The 18922-nt window shown below is 36.1% G+C and overlaps 1 long non-coding RNA gene across 4 annotated transcripts in view; it reads right to left on the bottom strand.

Annotated features, from left to right (window-relative positions):
- LOC107520790 overlaps window positions 1-18922 on the bottom strand; it is a 147213-nt gene that overhangs the window by 7753 nt on the left and 120538 nt on the right. The gene's annotated exons all lie outside the window — the stretch shown is intronic.

Below are 18922 nucleotides of genomic sequence, written 5' to 3'. Positions count from 1 at the left end.
TAATTCTAATCAGATGTTCATATTAAGAAATACAGCCATAAAAAATCAGCAATAATAATTAAAAGTCCATTTCAAATCTCTTTGGTGAACAGAGAAAAGATCTAACATAGCCAGGCTGCCTGGTCCTTTTGCAGTGCTGTATAAATGTGCACATTGTGTGAAAAGTCCTGGCTGTTTAACATCGTCATCTTTGCTACTCATTCTGCATTTGTTTCTAATGAAGACATGCTTCCCATGTGTACCCTGAGTGAGAAAAATGTACAAGTTGTGACAGTGGAGCACATGTCTGTTCCCAGAGCCAAGTCCATAATACCCAGTGTTTTCTCACATAGGTCATAACAGTGTTGCAAAGATTCCAAATAAATTCTACCTGCTTTGGAGAGGGCTACCTGAAGCAGTCAGGACCTCCAGCTCTGTCATGTAGCATCATGGGTTTTTTTCCTGTCGTTAGGTCAGCTTGTAAATGAGCTACCACAAGGCTCTTTGCAAGGGAAATAGCCTTGGGACACAAGCAAATAATCCAGGTAGAGGGCAGCCCAACTATTCTTTCAGGACTGATGCACTGTTGGGTAGGTAGTGGAACCAGATTTAGCTAGACTCTCAGTAGGTCACCTGCTTCCTGGTGACAGAGTCAAAGCTTAAAGGGGACCAGTTTGCTGAGGGCCATCTTGAGGGATAGGTTTGCAGTCCTGAAATATCCAGAGTGAACTAATCTCCCAGTGCTACTCTGCATGAAGTATAAAAGTATAAACTTCCCTACATTATGAATGTAAATTTACCCAAATATCTAAGACTGCTAAAACTCTGATAATCCTGTATCTTGTGCTGCTTGATTGGTCTGCAAACTAGGCTCACCAAAGTGTTACCTTAGGATTTAGTCTTTCACTTTATTTCCAGCTCTCTTGGCCAGAGCATCATAACTATGACCATTTCTTTTACGGTTTATTTCAATTTCAAGTCATTGAAAGGCATTACTGAAAAAGAACATGGAGTCTCATTCACTAAACTTTTCAAAGTCAGAGAGAGAAAAAAACATCTTTCCTAGGAGTTTGAGATAAACTCCAAGCTCTCTCAGAATCGTTTCCAACCTATGAGTCTCTGATAGTTAATAATCAATTCAATCTTCTGAGATACCCAGCAGTTCCACTTTTAGGAATCTTCCTTACAGAAACACTAGCACGAGTTTACAAAAATGAAAACACTGCCAGGTTCACTGCAGCAGTTTGTAATCACACACAAAATATGTGAAACAATCTAAATAGCCAGCAGTTGAGGAATGGTTTATTAATGACCATCCAAACTATTTACTACATGAAAATGTATTCAGTGAAAAAAAGGAAGATGTAGAACAAAATGTATTGTGTGTTACCATCTTCAGAAAAAATACAACTATATGTATATAGAGACAGATTATATAAAACAAAGATGTTTTAGAGAGATATAAGTGTAAATATATAGTCATGTATATTTCTGTTTTGTGATATTCAGATAAAATATTTGTATTATATGCTTAATACACATCCATTTGCATATGTATAAAAAATCAGGAATAATTAACTCAGGCTACTCTAACACATACCATCCACTGGTGACTGAAATGATACGCATTTATTTCTCACAGTTTTAGAGGCTGGAAAGTCCAAGATCAAGGTGCCAGCAGATTTGGTTCTTGATGAAAGTCCACTTCCTGGCTGATTGACAGCCATGTTTTTATTATATCCTGACAAGATGGGGAGGGAAAGAGAAAGAGAGAAAGAGGAACCAAGCCCCTCGACAATGAGATTGAGAAGGGAAGACTGTAACTTTATACTTGTACACACTATTGTATTTATTTAAGTTTCCAAGCAATACCCCAAAATTGAGACCTCCTTCCCCTCCTGGGTTCTGATCAAGTTAAGAAGTAATACAAAAATAAAACAGATGAGAGGCTAAAATACAACCTTTATTACTGATTGAGGCTAGAGTAGAGGAGGTAGCTTAGTGTGAAAACCAAAACAAGCCTGCTTGCCTAGACTCGAGAACTGAGGCCATCTCTACAAGCCAGGCCTATACCAAGCAAGCTGAAGTAGGCTCCCAGCCTCAGGGACAAACATGGGCTCTTGGTAGGCAGGCCTCTGTCTGGGGAAAAGGAGGTTGACAGCTGAGCTGGCCTGTTTATTCATGCAAAATTCACCAATTAGGTAAGGCACTCTCCTTCTAGGGCACAGTGAGAAAAATTGGCTGTCAAGTAGGAGTATACTCTTTGTCCAAGAAAATAGTTATCAGTGGTGGCTGAATATAGATTGCAACATGTTAAAGAGTGAATGGTGAGAAGGCAAAGGAAAGTAAGTAGACAAATCAAAAAGAATTCAAAGAAAGGAAACAGTAAAGAATCTAGGAAAGGATTTTTTTAAGGAAGAGGCCAACAAAATGTCAAATGTGGATAGTGGAAGAGAAAATAATTTACAGCAAGAGTCTGAGCACTGTGATGGAATCATTGACACAAGTGAAGGTGGATGCCTCCTACTGAGATATGAATAAAAGGGAAGGAAGAAAAAAGTCGCAGTGATTTGAGGCAAGAATGAAAAAAAAAATCTTTATATCATGGGAGCAGTTCTGTAAAAAGGTAGATAGCTTCTAGGGCTAAAGATAACGAAAATTAAACTTGCAAACTACCACAGGTCTAGTTGTTCTAAAGTCATGACAAAACTCAGCAGAACCAAGATGTACTTGTAAATGCTTTATCTTACTGTGAAACTTTTAGGAAATTATGCGTGATTTTTTTAATTTATGAAACATTGCTTAGCTAATACTGATGCATATATATTCCATATCATTCAACATCATGCATCATAACATAAGTTGATTCACATGCTCTTTTCTCTTTGGGGAACCCTAAGGAATAAAGTTTTTCATAAATAACAGTGGTTTAAGCTTGACTGGCCCTGTGCAAATTTTCCTTGCAATTCTGGCCACCATTACACCATATTCCCCGAATCACAATGTAGTATAGTATAAAACCAAATGGACCAAAAAAACTGGTGGAGAGATTCATAGTGTAAAAGTTTGGTTCCATACTTTTAACTGATAGAGAAATTTCTGCACTGGTAATGTTTCTGTATTTCCAATAATCTATTATCATGCCAAGTTTTCAATGGCCACAGAAGTGGTAAACAAATTTTTCTGGTAAACAGATTTCTGTGAGTTTAAAAAAAAGAGAGAGGGGCTTCATATCTTATAACAACCTCCAAAGTAATATCCTTTATCAGGTTTTAAAGTTATGTTCCAAATCTCCATTCCTCGGCGTGGTTTAGCCTCCCGCCCCGTCCCCCTACCCCTTAACTAGTTGCCCCCTCTTAACTAGCAGTTTTTGATATCATTTGGGTTTTGTAAAATGTGTGCTACAGCCCCTATGCAAGCTTCTCAGCTACTATTAAAGTATTACTACATTTATTTAAGTGTGGAGGCTGGTACCAGAAAGGATCCATAATGGTGATTATCATGCAAATCAGCCTCCTGCAAGTCCAGCTCCCCCAAGGAGGCCTTCCAGCTCTGCTTTCCCCAGTGTCGCTTCTTTGTCCCCAAGATAAAGTGAACAATCTTTGCTGCTGACACTGGATGCAACGAGACTGGTTCTCCTGACAGAGATTAGTGGACAGCTATGAATCTTTCACTTGGGGTAGAAATATGATTTTATTTAAGAAAATAACTATACATAATTGGGCTTCTGTCACTTTAAATTTTAATGGTGAGAGTAATACGGAGGCTTCTGGAACTTTAAATTATGGCTTTCAGAAGCTTCACACTGAATCTTTCAATTATTCTCTGTAAGTACTTTCTCAAAGCATGTGCCACCATGACATTGATATCACAATTCAAATCTAAATTCAAAACTGACTGCAAGGCTATGAGCTATGTGCTGGCGGGCCGGCTGCCTCATTTTATCTTTGAACATCTGAGGAGGCAAATCAAGAAGCACTCTCCCAGAGCCCAGCCAGCTGTTTGCCAAATATTCAAATACCCTGGCATGCAGAAGAAGCTTTCAGATTTCCCCACATCAAAATTAGCGACGACCCCCTATTTTTCCCATTAGTTTCTGGCTCACCTACATGCTTTCACGCAGGCCCGCCTGACTCACTCGGCTAAGTGTTCGTTCTCCCTTGCTCACTCACCTCTCAGGTTCCCCGACTCCAGCAATTGGCTCCAGAGTATGCTGCAGAATGGCAGCCAGCTCAGACAAAACCATGGGGGAGAGTTTTCATATCTATGTTTCCTTGAAGTAGATCTGAAAGAGGGGCTGAACTGATATTTGTAGTAGTAGGAAGACAGAGAGCAAAGAGAGTACGTGGATTTTACTTAAAATGCACTCATTAGGCTGCAGCAAAAAATGGAATGGGGAAGACAGCACGAGAAAAGTGCAAAGGCTTTCCTCCTTTATTTTGGTGTTTTAACTTCCTTGTTATATATCTATTTTCTTTAATCATTTTAATATTTTATCTTCATATTAAAACAAATGGAAATGAATCTATTTATTTAGAGGCTTAGCTTTAGATGGCTTCAATCTTTTTTAAATGAGTCCACTACCTCAGTAAATATAGTGCCAAATTTACAACTGTAAATAACTAAATCCAGCTGTACTAATGAACTGACAATGAAAGACAACCCTTTTTTTTTACCTTTTAAAGGTCCTGAAGCGCAGTCTTCCTCGGCTGGATAACATAACAGAGCACAAGGAGTTTAGAAGGAGAAAGGGACTAAGATGCCACAAGACAACAGCTCTTACATGAATAGCTAGTCAAATTTCCTGAAGCTGGACACCAAAGCCCAGGTTTCCAGCTGGGTGAGGGGTTTCTTGACTCCTTTAAGAAAAGTTGGGTCTTTACTTGTTCATTTCCTGTAATGTGTTTACACTTGGACAGATGGGGCACAGCAGGGATGCTTTCAGGGCACATTTAAGGGGAAGCCAATCTCACAGGAGTCGTGAATGCCAGATGTCAAACCAGTGTGTGCTGCTGAACATGCTCTAAGCAGGTTGCTCGGGCACCAAATCACGGTCTGAGGAGATTCTGCTATCCTGATCTGAGGACTTTCCTTAGCTGCAGGCAAAGCCCGGCAGAAATTTGTCATTAAAAAATAATAACAATAATAAAAGAAACTGCTAATATGAATGTAAAAATTACCTGAGAACCAGATAGGCTGATGGCATTCCAGTTTTGTCAGTCAAATATAGTCATTCCATCAACTCAAATTATCATAAGGCAAATATCTTACTTCTGGGAACCCTGGGTGGCAAGGGTTAGGAGGTCCATGGGTGGAGTGGCCAGCCATAGGGTTGTTGACTACCATTATTTCCTGAAAACTGCCTCAAACAGTGCTTTGCATTGAGATCAGCACTATAATGCCCAAGTGGGCACTCTTCTAAGACACTGACTATAGACGGAGAAACAAAATTTTTAAAGCCCACATTGATTTTGGAGCCTAAAGCAGTGCATTTACAAATCCTTGAATATTTAAGGCTTATAGAGTATTTCAAAAACAAAACAGTTCTATATAAATCATTCATCTAAAAATTCATCATGCTCTCATTCATGCTATAAAATATACTCTGATGAGCCAGTTTTGATTAAAGAATAATCCTCATACTACTAGGTTTCTATGCAGAATCTAGTACTTAATATAAAGTGACTCGCCACTTCACATTAAAGTCCTTTCGCTTCCATAAAAATTCTCTCCCTCTTAAAGGGGTCTACCTCTTGGATCCCTCTGTCCCTTTTAACTAATTCCTCTTCCTCAGCCCTGTCCCTATTTCACTAAATCAATAAGGGGTAAAAAGTAGTACATCAAAATCACTTGGGGGACATTTTTTTTGAACTACACAGTTTCCACCCCCATTTGAGAATCATTACCTATATGAACCACTCTCTTATTTCTAACTGGAGTAAATCACATCCCTTTAAAAGCTCTGAGATGAGAAAAAAAAAACAGCGGAAGATCTCTGTACTAAACACCTGACATTATCTACTCCTGTGACTTCAACAATCACCTATATGATGATTTCAAAAATAACATTTTAAGCCCAGACCCACATATGCAAATACCTAGTGGACCTCTGTTCTCAAATGACCTAGAAACTCAAACTCAAGTGCAACAACAAATTCTATATTACATATTTCTTTCTCTTCCCTTTCTTAATAATATCCACTCAGTGAGTACCTCAAACTCCCCATTCCCATTGCACATACACCAAATCTGTCACCAGGCCATTTCTCTTCTTCCTTAGGAACTCATCTTAAATCTGTCTACCACGTGCCATATCCCACCTGGACCTCTGAAGTAGCCTCCTCACTCCCCCCTACTAGTAGCCTCTCCACTTCAAACTATTCTCCACATGCTCCTGATACTTACTGATTAAAGCAGGAAATTCAAGAATGCCACACTCATACAAGATTTCTGATAGTACGCAGACCAACTTTTAAAATATTTATATATTTTAATAGTTTTAGAAAAGTATAGTTAACACATCAAAATGTTAACATTGAGTTTGTTTTTCAAATAAATTGTAGCATAAAATTGAACAATTAAAATAAAAATTAATTCGGGTAGTATACAGATATTTTTAAAAAGATAAAAGTGGTGTGTTAATCAGTGAAGCCTGGGAAGCTTGGTCCTACAAAATAGGTTAAACTCCTTAACATAATATTGCAAATGTTACACATCCTCTTCATCTGCATTCTTCTCAAACCTGCTGTGTATCAGCTTTGCTGTATAACAAAACAACCCAAACTTAGTGGCTAAAATAATATTTTATTTAGTTCATAATAATGCAAATCAGTTGGGTCATTCTGTCTGGACTGATAACAGATTTCTCCTAAACTCTCTCATGTGTCTGTGGGCAAATGATGGATCAGCTGATAACTAGATGACCCAAGATGATCTCACTCACATGTTTGGTGGTGAGTCAGAGTCTCTGTTCTCCTTCAGGCTGCCACTCAATTCTCCAGCAGTAAACCCTGGGCTCATTCACAATATGGTCTCAGGGTTCTAAGCACAGAAGTCCCAGTGAATAAGCATTTTTCAAGTCTCTTCTGGTTTCATATGTGCTAATGTCCTTTGGCCGAAGCGAGTCACATGGTTAAGCCAAAATCAGTGATGAGGAAATAGGCTCTGCCTTTTAATGGAAGGATCATCAATGACAGGAGTGGGACGCGAAAAAGGATAGAATCTCTGAGCATTGTTGCAATCTACCACTTGTACCATATCCCAAAAATGCCAAGCATATTCACACACATGTTCATGCTGTTCCCATCACCTGAAATGAATTATCGACCTCCTCTGTCCTTCTGGCAAATCCTTTCTTCTTGTCTTTCGAAGTTCTGCTCAAATATAGCATTCTCTTACATCTTCTTTTGAATTAATTATTCCCTCATATGTTCCCATGATCCTTTGCATATACCTCTATTATAGCATTCAGTGAATTGTATTATAGTTATTTATAATGTCTCCCTAAATAGACTGTTTTTGTGCCACCAGTATCTAGCACAGTGCCTGGCAAAAAACAGGCATTCAATAAATGCTCACTAAGTTGAATTTAATTGAATAAATGCAAAAGATTAAAGTCTCCCTCAAATAACCCTACATTTAAAAGACCGAAGGTACAATGATACAAAACTGGCCATATGAGTAAGTAGGACTAATTAGATCCACCTCATCTCATTTGAAGGGCACCAGGGCAGTGCTCCCAGGCAAAAGCATTTTTCCTGTGGGACTGGCACAAAGCCTAAACTTCCAGCATAGATTATTCTAAGTCTTAAAATGTTTTGCTATAGTGCAAAGAGTATAGACTTTGGAGTCTGAAACACTGGGAACCAAAACCTAGCTACTTGTGTGATCCTAACATTCCCTTACATGCATCTATGTAGAGTTATCTATGTTTAATAACATATGTAAAGGATCTAGCACAGGTGCCTGCCATGCATGTAACACACATTAAAACCCAAAGTCTCCTATTAGAAAAGCAAATGACCTGAGAGGGGGTAACCTCAAGTCTTATCATTAATATCTTAGGAAAGTGGGAGAAGGGTAAGAAGAAGAGTATGAAAGTAAAGAAGTAGTAGTTAGACAACTCTACAATTTTTCTGAAAGCCAGACTTATGGCTAGTAATTCAACAGTTATGTCAGTCTTCAGGAACCCCATCAAGGAATAAAAGTTCTCCCTATTCTCAGGGTATTCAATGACTATCTCTGGTGATACAGGATTTAGGAATCTCTGCCTAATTTTGCTAGGCATTTTTATAGAGTCAACATTTATATGTATACTTACTTAGGGAAAACTACTTAGGAAAGCCTTAAGGAAGAAAAGAGAATGTTTCAAATGATTTACTCTGATCTTTTTAATGCATATTCCCTCACTCTATTCCCTTTTACACTTAAAAGGATTAATTTAATAAACAAGATTTTTTCTCCCTAACTAAGGATACAAAAACAAAAAAACATGTTACAAACACACAACTCTAAACTTCAAATTGTCACTTCTACAGAAAACGTTACACTCAAATCATATAAAGTGAGTTTTAGACACAGTAAAATCCTGTTTCAAAGTAAAGACAAATTTAATACATTTTAATAAAATCTTTAAACTTCCAAAATCCAAGTAGAAACTTGCCTCCTATATGGAGTTTCTGTAGTTGTCCCTCCTGAGGCTGTTCTCACATCTCAACAGCAGCTCTGAAACACTTCTGCCTTTTGCGTACACTAAAACACTCTACATTTATTGATATCTAGCCCTGTACATGAATCTTCATCATTTCCCCTGTGATCCTTCACCCCAGCTCCACTGTAAACTTCTTGGGACCCAGAATTCTGCTTTCTCTATTTTCTTAATCCACCTCTCTCCACTCCCAGCATCCAGATTGTACTCAATAAATGTTATTTTACTGATGACATGGAAATGTATGAGTAACATTTGCTGATGGTAAATTCCTTGGTCCATTCAGATCGAGACTTCTAGAGACACTAAACACCAACAAATGATGGTACCCTTCCATGCACGTATAAGTCAAAATAAAAATACTACTAAACCATAAAGCACAAAACTTACATATATGTTCAAATTAAAATAGCTTCTGCTGGCAAAATTTTAGGTAAACTCATCAAAGGCTGAACTCCTCTCTTATTCTTTCCCCTCCCCATTATGAGATGAGAAAGGGACAGAGGAAGGGAAAGAGGGAAGTAGGAAAGGAGGAAGGTTGATTGAGTGAGTATACAAGCATGTATCTCTGATTTCCTGGTTCTTGGTCTGCTATAGTGGGGGTCTCCAAACCCCAGGCTGTGGACCAGTCCTGGTCTGTGGCCTGTTAGGAACTGGGCCACATAACAGGAGATGAGCAGCAGACAAACGCAAAGCTTCATCTGTATCTGCAGCCACTGCTCAGCACTAGCATCACCACCTCAGCTCCACCTCAGATCATCAGGCATTAGATTCTCATAGGAGCACAAGTCCCTGGTGCCAAAAAGGTTGGGGACCGTTGTGCTATAGGATACCCCTATCTGGGTTAATGTCATAAAACTATGTCAGGATATTAATCACAGATATGCATGCTAAAGAGTGTAGAAAAAGGAATCAAATAATTGCCTAAATCCATATGTGCATTTGATATTCCCCTGCAAATTCTATTGCAGGTATGCAGCAGAACAGCTTAACATAATATGAATAGAAACAATGTAACATATTGCCTTGTCTGCTGTTACAATTGTATCACAATTGTATGTAGAAAAGGAAGTGCTATAAATGATTGTCAGCAAAGCGCACAGAAGCACACGTTCTTAGCATTTTATTCCATTAAACTCTAATATTTGATCAAGGCAACAAGCATCAAATTGTATTTGGGTAAACCTTCCATAAATAATGTTTTCACAACAGTCACAAAGTCTAGAATGTAGATGGTAATTACAGAGCCAAATCAAAACCATAGTTGCAATTAAAACTATGATATTTTCACTTATAATGTGATTCTCACACCCATAGCAACAGATATTGGTTAATATTTCCATTGATTTAAATAGTACTTTGTGCATATATATAATTATTTCAGCCAATCTCTTTCCATTTTTATGTTTTAAAATGTGAGCGTGTGCTTCGTGAGTTGAATATTTTGATATACCCAGGTAGATCTCTGTCTTACATTAAAAAATGTTTGGACACCTAGAAAAACAGCATAAAAATCAGACATTTCTTGTGATTGTACAGGCATTTTCTTCTGATTATAAAGGAGCTTTAAAACAGTAAGTTTCTTAAATCCTGTACAATGAAGTGCAAGAAGAATGCAAATTTAGGAATAAAATTAAATAATTTAGTACCTTGTCATGTGATCATTTCTGATTGGTCTAAGATGTGTCTGACATTTTTTCTAAAAAGTAAAAAGAAGAAAAAGATTTTCCTTGGTGAATTTGCCCTAAGCGTGGAGAGTGTATTATGTCCATTAAATAGGAAATCAAAGATTATTTGAACAAATAATATTATAGCTCTATAAATGACTGATGGTCTTGTAAAGGCCCAGACTGATTTCATCTCTCTTGAGATTTTTTATCACTGACCTGTTCTTAGTCACATGCAGTCACTAAGACCAACAGAGGTAACAAGTGTTTGATATATGATACCTGAGCTACTTTTGTCAGACTGCATTTATTTTAAGCTATATTCATACTTGGGCTTTAGTCCTTTTCTTATTTCGAGCGATGGGTCAAAAAGATATGACAATTATGACAACACTACCCTCTAAAGCTCTACAAAAATAACATATATCTGCTTCCTTGTAAGGGATGCCTTTCCATTACAGATTAAATAAATGATACAAGGACCTACTCTTTGATTGTTGCCTTATTTGCACAGCTTATGACATATCCTTTACCTTTTAGTATATATTATCCATTTCAATTCAATCCATCTTTTACAAGCCGCAGCAAGCCACAGAAGTTCTCTTCTAGTTGAAAGGAAATTTCAAGGGAGGAGGGATGTGGGAAACCACATTTAATTTATCCTATTTAAAAGGGCCCATTCTAAATGGTTTCTGAGCACTTTTACATTTTCTTACACACTGCAAATCAGCTTAGATATCTTAATCAGTGGCTAGAAACATATCCTTATCAGCAACATATTCGTAAAAGATGGTTATGTGTATGAGCTGTAAAATGTTTGGCGGAGACCCAGGAATGAAAAAGAAAGAAAGAATATAGTAAAGAGTTGATGAAATAGCTTTGTTTTTCTACTCTGTTCATTTTGAGAATTTTCTATCATCTCTGTTTGTTATATTTGGAAGATAATAGACAAACCAACAGAATGTCAAATTTCTATGACATGATTTCATCTATATATAGATACACATACTGTACAATGATCCGGGATGGAAGAATATCTATATACAGTGGTAAATATAAGTACATATATACATTCTCATCTCTCTTACTAAATGTTCCTGTTCAGGATATTATCTTATATAAAGTTTAGTGCTCTTCTGTCTTGACAATCTAAGCACTGTCTAAATATCATTTCAAAAAATCAAGAGTAGATCTTGACAATTAATTTCTACAGTCAACGGCCTTCTCAAACTGGGCAACACCCCCTTGGAATTTAGGAACCACAGCAACAGACTGTGTGCGTGGAAGAGCAAGACAATTCATTAGCCCATACTGCAGCAACTCAAAGTGGTGGGGGATGTCAGCCCCTGCTCTGGCACTTCAATACTAATGAGAGTCATTGCATATTCATAACCCCAAATACAGTCAGCTTCTTGTAAAAACTTTTGTCACCCAGGCTTCATGGCAAGAGCACTGCACAATTCGTGTCGTGGCACTTCCGCCAAGTGAGTGCAAGAACAAGATTGATTGTTTTTCAGTGTAGCCTGATGGGGAACTAAAAGATGCTGCCCTAAGGGTCCTAAAACTCTGCTTCGTTTGATTGCAAAACCCCACATGATCCAAGAAACAAAAAAAAGGGGATGGTGGCGATGAATGTGCATGTCTATATATACACATACACACATATATAGCATACATAAATATACATGTATGTACAGAATACTTCGAATAAAGAATTTGGCTTATTGAGTGTTCACAGTAATTATCTGTTAGGAATGTAAAACCACTCACATCAATTCATACCGTGTTAAAAGAAGAATGGTGAGACTCAGTAAACTTTTTCTCACGTTGCAGAAACACCATGGCATATCTTAATAGGAACAGATTTCTAAAACTGTCTGAAGTTTCCCATCATTATCAATACCAAAGCTTAGCGAACTGAACCTGTCAGCTCTGCCAAATCTAGAGCTACCTGGAATCCAATTCCTCAGGCAGCTTTTTATGTTGTTGTCACTGTCTCCCTTGCTTTATCATCATCATCATTATGATTAGTTTCCAGAAGTAAGCCATTTCCTGTGCTTGCCAGGAAATCCTAAGGGGCCAGTACTATACCTTTTGACCCCGAAATACTTGTCTGTTTGGGGTAGCTACCAGCATCCCCTGGAGTCAGAGAAAGGAAATGTGTTTCAGCACCCACTTTGAAAAAGCCTTGAGCATTTTTTCACTCATAATGATGTCTTCAGCTAGAATGCCAGAACATTTCCACATTTTTCTGACAGGCACACAGTCTATAAACTACCCATAAAAATTAATAAAACAGGACAGTGAAAGAAAAGTTTCTAAATTTGATCACACAGAGTTGTTAAAAGTTATTTCCAGATGCATAGTATATATAAATATCTGCACAGCTAAAAACAAATCAGAAATATTGGGAGGGTGGTGGGGGATAGATGATGTGTTGTGGGGGAAGGGGCTCACCACACTATTTTATATCTTAGTCACAGACACACAAACTTCGAAAATAGAAGGATTTGTGTTTATGATTGATTGAGGTAACTGATTATCCACAGATATTTTAAGTGTTGAGACATTAAATTGTCAGCTCTATCAGTCTGATTGCAGTAAAACATGAAAACATTGACTTTTGTCTAGTTAGAGAAATTTATTTTTCCCCAAATGACAATCCTTTAAGTAGAAGCTAGGCAGCTTGCCAGATTTCCATGTCATACACTGAAGTTTGCAAATGCAACCCATATTTTCATGTGTTTTTCAAGGTTCAATGAATGGTGCATAGGTCTATTGCAAATAATCTTGTAATAAACAGATTCCTGCAGTATGCGTCATTCTTTAAGCCTGAGAAAACCATTTACTCATTTTGAAGGAAAAAAAAAAAAAAACACTGCAGCTTTGTAATCATGGAGAATATGTTACCAGTGCTCCTCAGTTATTTAAAGTATATCTCAAAAATAAAATAACCCTCTTTGGACCACCACACTGTGAACAAGTTTCATTAATGTGTTTTATAAGCCTGAAATAAATGCTCATCATAACTGTCAGTAAGCTGACAGCTTTCAAAAGTCTTTGTTCCCAGAATGAGTGATTTGCCTGATGTTCTGTAAGCTACCACATTCTAGCCTAAAAGGAAGATGTTACAATCAAGTAAATTCTACTAACGTGTAATTGCCTTTAAATAAGTCTTGTATTCTGGATCCTTGCAGGCACTATATGTGTGCACATTATTTTACAAAATAAGAATGCTACATCTTATTTGCTATTATTGCTTGTCAGAACACCTGTGTTTTTCATTGGGAGACACTGTGATTCCAGTGTTTAAAACCTAGTCCATTATAAGAATCGAAAATGTCAGATGTTATATATAGTCGATTCTTTTAATATAATCTGTGACTGGGAACTCATCATTAGACCTGATTATTTAAATGAATGCCCCAATCAAAAGACAGATGTGGTCATTAATTCTACTGAAACACCAATATCTTTATATTTGCTGCATTTTTATAAACATTTATTATAATCATTAAAATACAGTATGTTCTAAAGACCAGCAGACCACTGAGCCCTTCACATCTGAGTTCTACAAACAGCAGTATATAATATTTGGAGCAAAGAGCAACTAAGAAAGCTAAACTAAAATAATATTTCTTCCTGAATCCTTTAGTCAACCACCTTGTGTTCTGGAGCACTGGATTTGGTTGTCCTTTTTATAACTTAGAGAGAAATAACTACTACAAGTGGTCATTAAAATACTCATTCTCCTATTCTTTTGTTTCAACTACTACTAATGCTTCATCGCTGTTCTATGGCAGAACTTTACAAAGCAGCCTGTCTATATGCTGCCGAAAATTATAGTTCCTTTTGTCAACATGCTTTCCTTTTTGATTAGTTCTGTCTACTTTCACACCATGCCTACAAATGTTTGAATTACAGATCATTTTCTATTTAATATCTCTTTTTTAAATTTATATTTTTCTTACTCTCTAAGAAAGGGTCATTTTTATAACAATTGTGCTCTTTACTCCTATATCACCTTTGTCCATAATAAGTCATTTTTTATTTTCATATTTTCTAAACTACAAAGAAACCACAGGTACACAGGTACATACAATTATTGGTATATTACAAGCATTACTGCTCTTCTTCTTCATCTCGATATATGCATTATTCGACTTTATTGAAGTTCATTTTCATTCTTTTCTGCTCTCTACATCATACATACCTACCCCTTATAATAGCTAATATATTGTGGCAATTCTGAAAACAATGTCTTATATACTAATTTCTTATATACTAATTTCCCCACTTTTGTTATATCTCCTCTCTTACAAGATTTTAGCTCACAAGTTAGATCAAAATGTTACTTATTTTGTTCCCCTTTGTTGCTTTTTTTTTTTCTTTTATGGAAACTAGAATTTCCTTGCAACGAAGCTAAAACAATCTATATGCAGCGAAACTGAAACAATCTATGTGATATTCACATGCTCATAACTCCACAATTTCAGTATTCTGCAATGTTTTCTAGACCTTCAAATTCCATTCTTCTCGAAGTACTATACTGCATAGGGATTATGTTGCTAACTCTAGGAAACATAGGGAAATGGCATCTGACTCAGGTTGGGCTTCTCCCTGACATTATGCGTGCCATTTCCAAGAGGTACTTAGATGGCATTGACTCAGTACAACTGCTGAAGTGGCCACAAGTATGACGTTTTTAACATTGCTCCTTTGACTGCTCTCTTGTCTATCCTGAATAATCTTATTCATCACCTGTCCTCTAACTTTTAAAGTTCACTATGACCTTGTCATTCTACTGGTAGTAGCCACCCTTACCATGATTATAAACTTAAACTAGAATTTCCATACTTCACTCTGTCCTCATTCTAGCTGCACATGCAAATCTAAATAAAAAGTAAATTTTATTGCAGCTACCGAAATAGGTATCTTCCTAACTACCCACAGGAAGTCTCTTTTAGAATTCTATGTGTCATCCCAATAATTTTTAATTTTAAAAAATTCCATGAATCCTGGGGCCAAATACAGTATGCCTTACTGTGCCTAAGGTTTTTCCTTTTTCTTAAGTGTACATCAATATTTACTAACTATACCTGCACATTAGAATATTTAAAAGGACAAGAAGTCTCCTCTTATAGCTAATGAATGTAAGATATCCCCTTCTCTATAGAAACCATTATTACATGTAAGAACTATTTGCTTTCTACCTTTTCTTTAGTGAAAGGAATAATCACTTTAGTGCAGTGATTTTCAAACTGTATTCAGGGCACATCAGGAGTCCTTTTTAGAAGAAAAAGAGTGATGGAGGTAGATATCAAACAGAAGGTACTTCAGCACACCATCACTTTTTATTTATAACTTTTTATTTTCAGATAATTTTAAACTTACAAAAAAGTTGTAAGCTTAATATAAAGAGTTCCAGAACATGCCTAACCCAGATTAACATTTTGCCACAGTTGTTTTATCATTCTTTCCTACCCTTCCTGCTCCTTTCTCTTTTCTTCTTCTTTCTCTCTGTATATATAAATATGCATATATATAAATCTTTTGTTTCTGAATTTTTTTTGAAAGTTACAAACACCCTGTTCCATTACCTCAAAATATTTCAGTACAGATTTCACAAGAACAAGGATATTCACTTTCATTATCACAGTATAGTAATCAAAGTTAGGAAATCATACTCACACAATGCTATTATCTGATCTATAGAATTTATTTAAATTTTGATAATTGTCTTCAAAATACCCTTTATAGTGATTTTTGTTTTTCTGGTCCAGAATCAGCCTTTGTCTTTTACAACACTAACATTTATAAATAAAACCAGAAATTTCTTTTGTAAAAATTCCTCAATTTAGGTTTGTCTAATATTTCTTTATAATTAGACTCACTTTATACATTTTGGGCAAGTATATTATATAAATGATGTTGTGTTCTCAGTGTATCACATTAGGGAAACACATTATATTAGTTTGCCCAATTATTGGCAATATTAATTTTGATTAAATAGTTAAGGTGGTGTCTACCAGGTTATTCCACAGTAAAGTTCCCTTTTTTCCTTTGTAATTAAAGAGTACTTCATGGAGAAATACTTTTAAGACTGTAAATATCCTAGTCCTCAACAAATCCTTACCCACTTGTTTTAGCTTCCAATTATGATTCTTGTTTGGTAGTTAAAATGGCTGTAAAATGGTGATTTTCCAACACTACCATTCCTCCTACATTTTTAAGTTGGTATCCTGTTCCATTATTTATTTGTTTGTTATAAGTATGGACTCATAGATTTTTTTTTAATTTAATGAATTAAAACTTATTAATCTCATTATTTCGAAGCTTAAATTGCCTCAGATTTGGCCAGTGGGAACCCATTTGATCTGACTCTTGTGCTTTTTTGACATGTTCCTATAATTTTTTTGAGCCGCAACACCATTTTTATTTATTTTACATTTGAAATTTGTTTCCAAACAATGCTTTTAAAAGTTTGAAATCAACTTTGGAAAAAATCAAACATATTTCTTTTTCTTCAATTTTTCTTATTCCAAGTCAGGTTTATATAAAAGTACCTAGAATATAGAGAAGACAGAATAAATGATGGTAACCCCTGTATTTCTGTGGCCATCACACTGTCCCTTCAACCTGCCAGGTATGCCCCCTTCAGTAGGGGCTTGGCATCCACTGTGTTCTTTTCCTGGGAGCCTCCTCCCCACGGACATGCACATCTCACTCCCTCGTCTCCTTCAAGTCAAAGCTCAGATATACCCTCCTCAGGGAGGCCTTCCCTGACCACCTTTATTATAGTGAAACAGTGGTTTTCAAACTTTTTAAAGCACTGTTTGAAATCCCTTTTGATGGTAACCCCTTCATTCTCAAAGCTTCATTACAGCAATATGTAAAATGACAAAAGATTTAACCAATGAATGGTAAGTCCAAAACAGGATTTTAACCTTTACTGGTTTATTATACCATAGTGGATAGACAAATTTTCTGAAGAGTTTTTGCTGATGTACACATAAGTGCTTATGGGTAATGAAAACAAAGTAAAGGTTGCCCATCCTGCTGCTTCTGACTTCCTTATTTGATTCCTGATTTAATTCACTTTCTTATGACACACAGCACATCCACTTTTCTATTACTTTGCTATGAATTAAAGTTGTTTGCTCCTAAATAAAGCAATATAAAACAAAAATAATGTAGAATTATTTGTCTTTTCCTATGAAACACTCTCTTTAAAAAATCTTTTTAACTATATAACACTCATCATTTGCCTTTCCCAAGTAAGTCTTTAAAAAACAAACCAAAAAACCTCCAACAAAGAATCACAGATAATAATCAACATGGAAGAGATAGCCACAGGCTTTACAAGTAATCAAGTGCTTTCATTCACATTCAGCAAAGATATACCATTCCCTGAGCACATTGATCAATATACAATTCCATGTGACTGTATTTCACAGATTAGGGTAAAAGGTGTCCTTGCTAAAATACACAGTAAGTGCCATGAATTATTTGGCTTGCCCAAAGCAAACTCAGTAAGTGGTTACTATCCATCATCAGTTTTTTGTAAGGTCTTAAGTTTTTCAAACTACTTAACTAGTCTTCTTTTAAAACTACTAACATTCTTCAGACTTTCAAAAGTATATTATTTCCAACTGCTGTAATGAGGGCATATAAGATGACTGACTTCTCCCCCTCAACATCTGTTTTTAATTAAATTACATAACAGAAATCTTTCAGGTTTTCAAGATGCCTCTGCATGGCAGAATCAATACATTTGTTAATATGTTGAATAAGTAAATGTTTACAAGCCACAAAATGATGAGGCACCTCATTATATAAGATAACAGAACAAATTTCACCAACACGTAACTTATTTTCCAAGGGTAAGTGGTGTAGAATGAACTATACTTTCAATATCTTGTCAACCTAGTCCATTTAGTGAAATCCTTGAGTGGGTTCACCAGTGATACACTCTAAAGGCCTAACTCACTTTCCAAGGTGCCTATTATAGGCACTGCAAGATCTAGCTGATTTTAAATAAAACTTCATAATCTCCTCCAAAAAAAAAAAAAATACCATGTAAATTTAATGGCCTTTTGTTTTTTCTTTATAATGTTAGTTATCCTGTAGTATTCAATCATCTAAGATAAAGCATACCACAGTATTTAGTCTTCTAACATACACAGAAGAACTACATCCATAACTTCTTGTTCTTGAGGTCTAGATCTGAGCTGTCCAGTATGGTAGCCAGTAGCCACATGTGCCTACTGAGTACTTGTATCTAGTCCAAATTGAGACATGCTATAGGTGTAAAATACACATCAGACTTCAAAGAGACAGTATGAAAAAATGTAAAATATCTCACAAATATTTTTATGTTGATTATATTTTGAAATATTCTTGATATGTTGGATTAAATGAAATATATTATTAATTTCCTCTATTTCTTTTTACTTTTTTAAATGTGGCTACTAAAAAATTTTAAATTACATACGTGGCTTATATTTTATTTCTATTGAGGAGGGCTGATCTAGACTAAAGTAAGCAAAAGTTATAATTATGAGACCAG

The sequence above is a fragment of the Rousettus aegyptiacus genome, unplaced genomic scaffold (assembly GCF_014176215.1).
Source record: "Rousettus aegyptiacus isolate mRouAeg1 unplaced genomic scaffold, mRouAeg1.p scaffold_m13_p_8, whole genome shotgun sequence".
Lineage (NCBI taxonomy): Eukaryota > Metazoa > Chordata > Mammalia > Chiroptera > Pteropodidae > Rousettus > Rousettus aegyptiacus.
The sequence above is the reverse complement of the archived record's forward strand: the minus strand, read 5'-3'. Positions and strand labels throughout refer to the sequence as shown.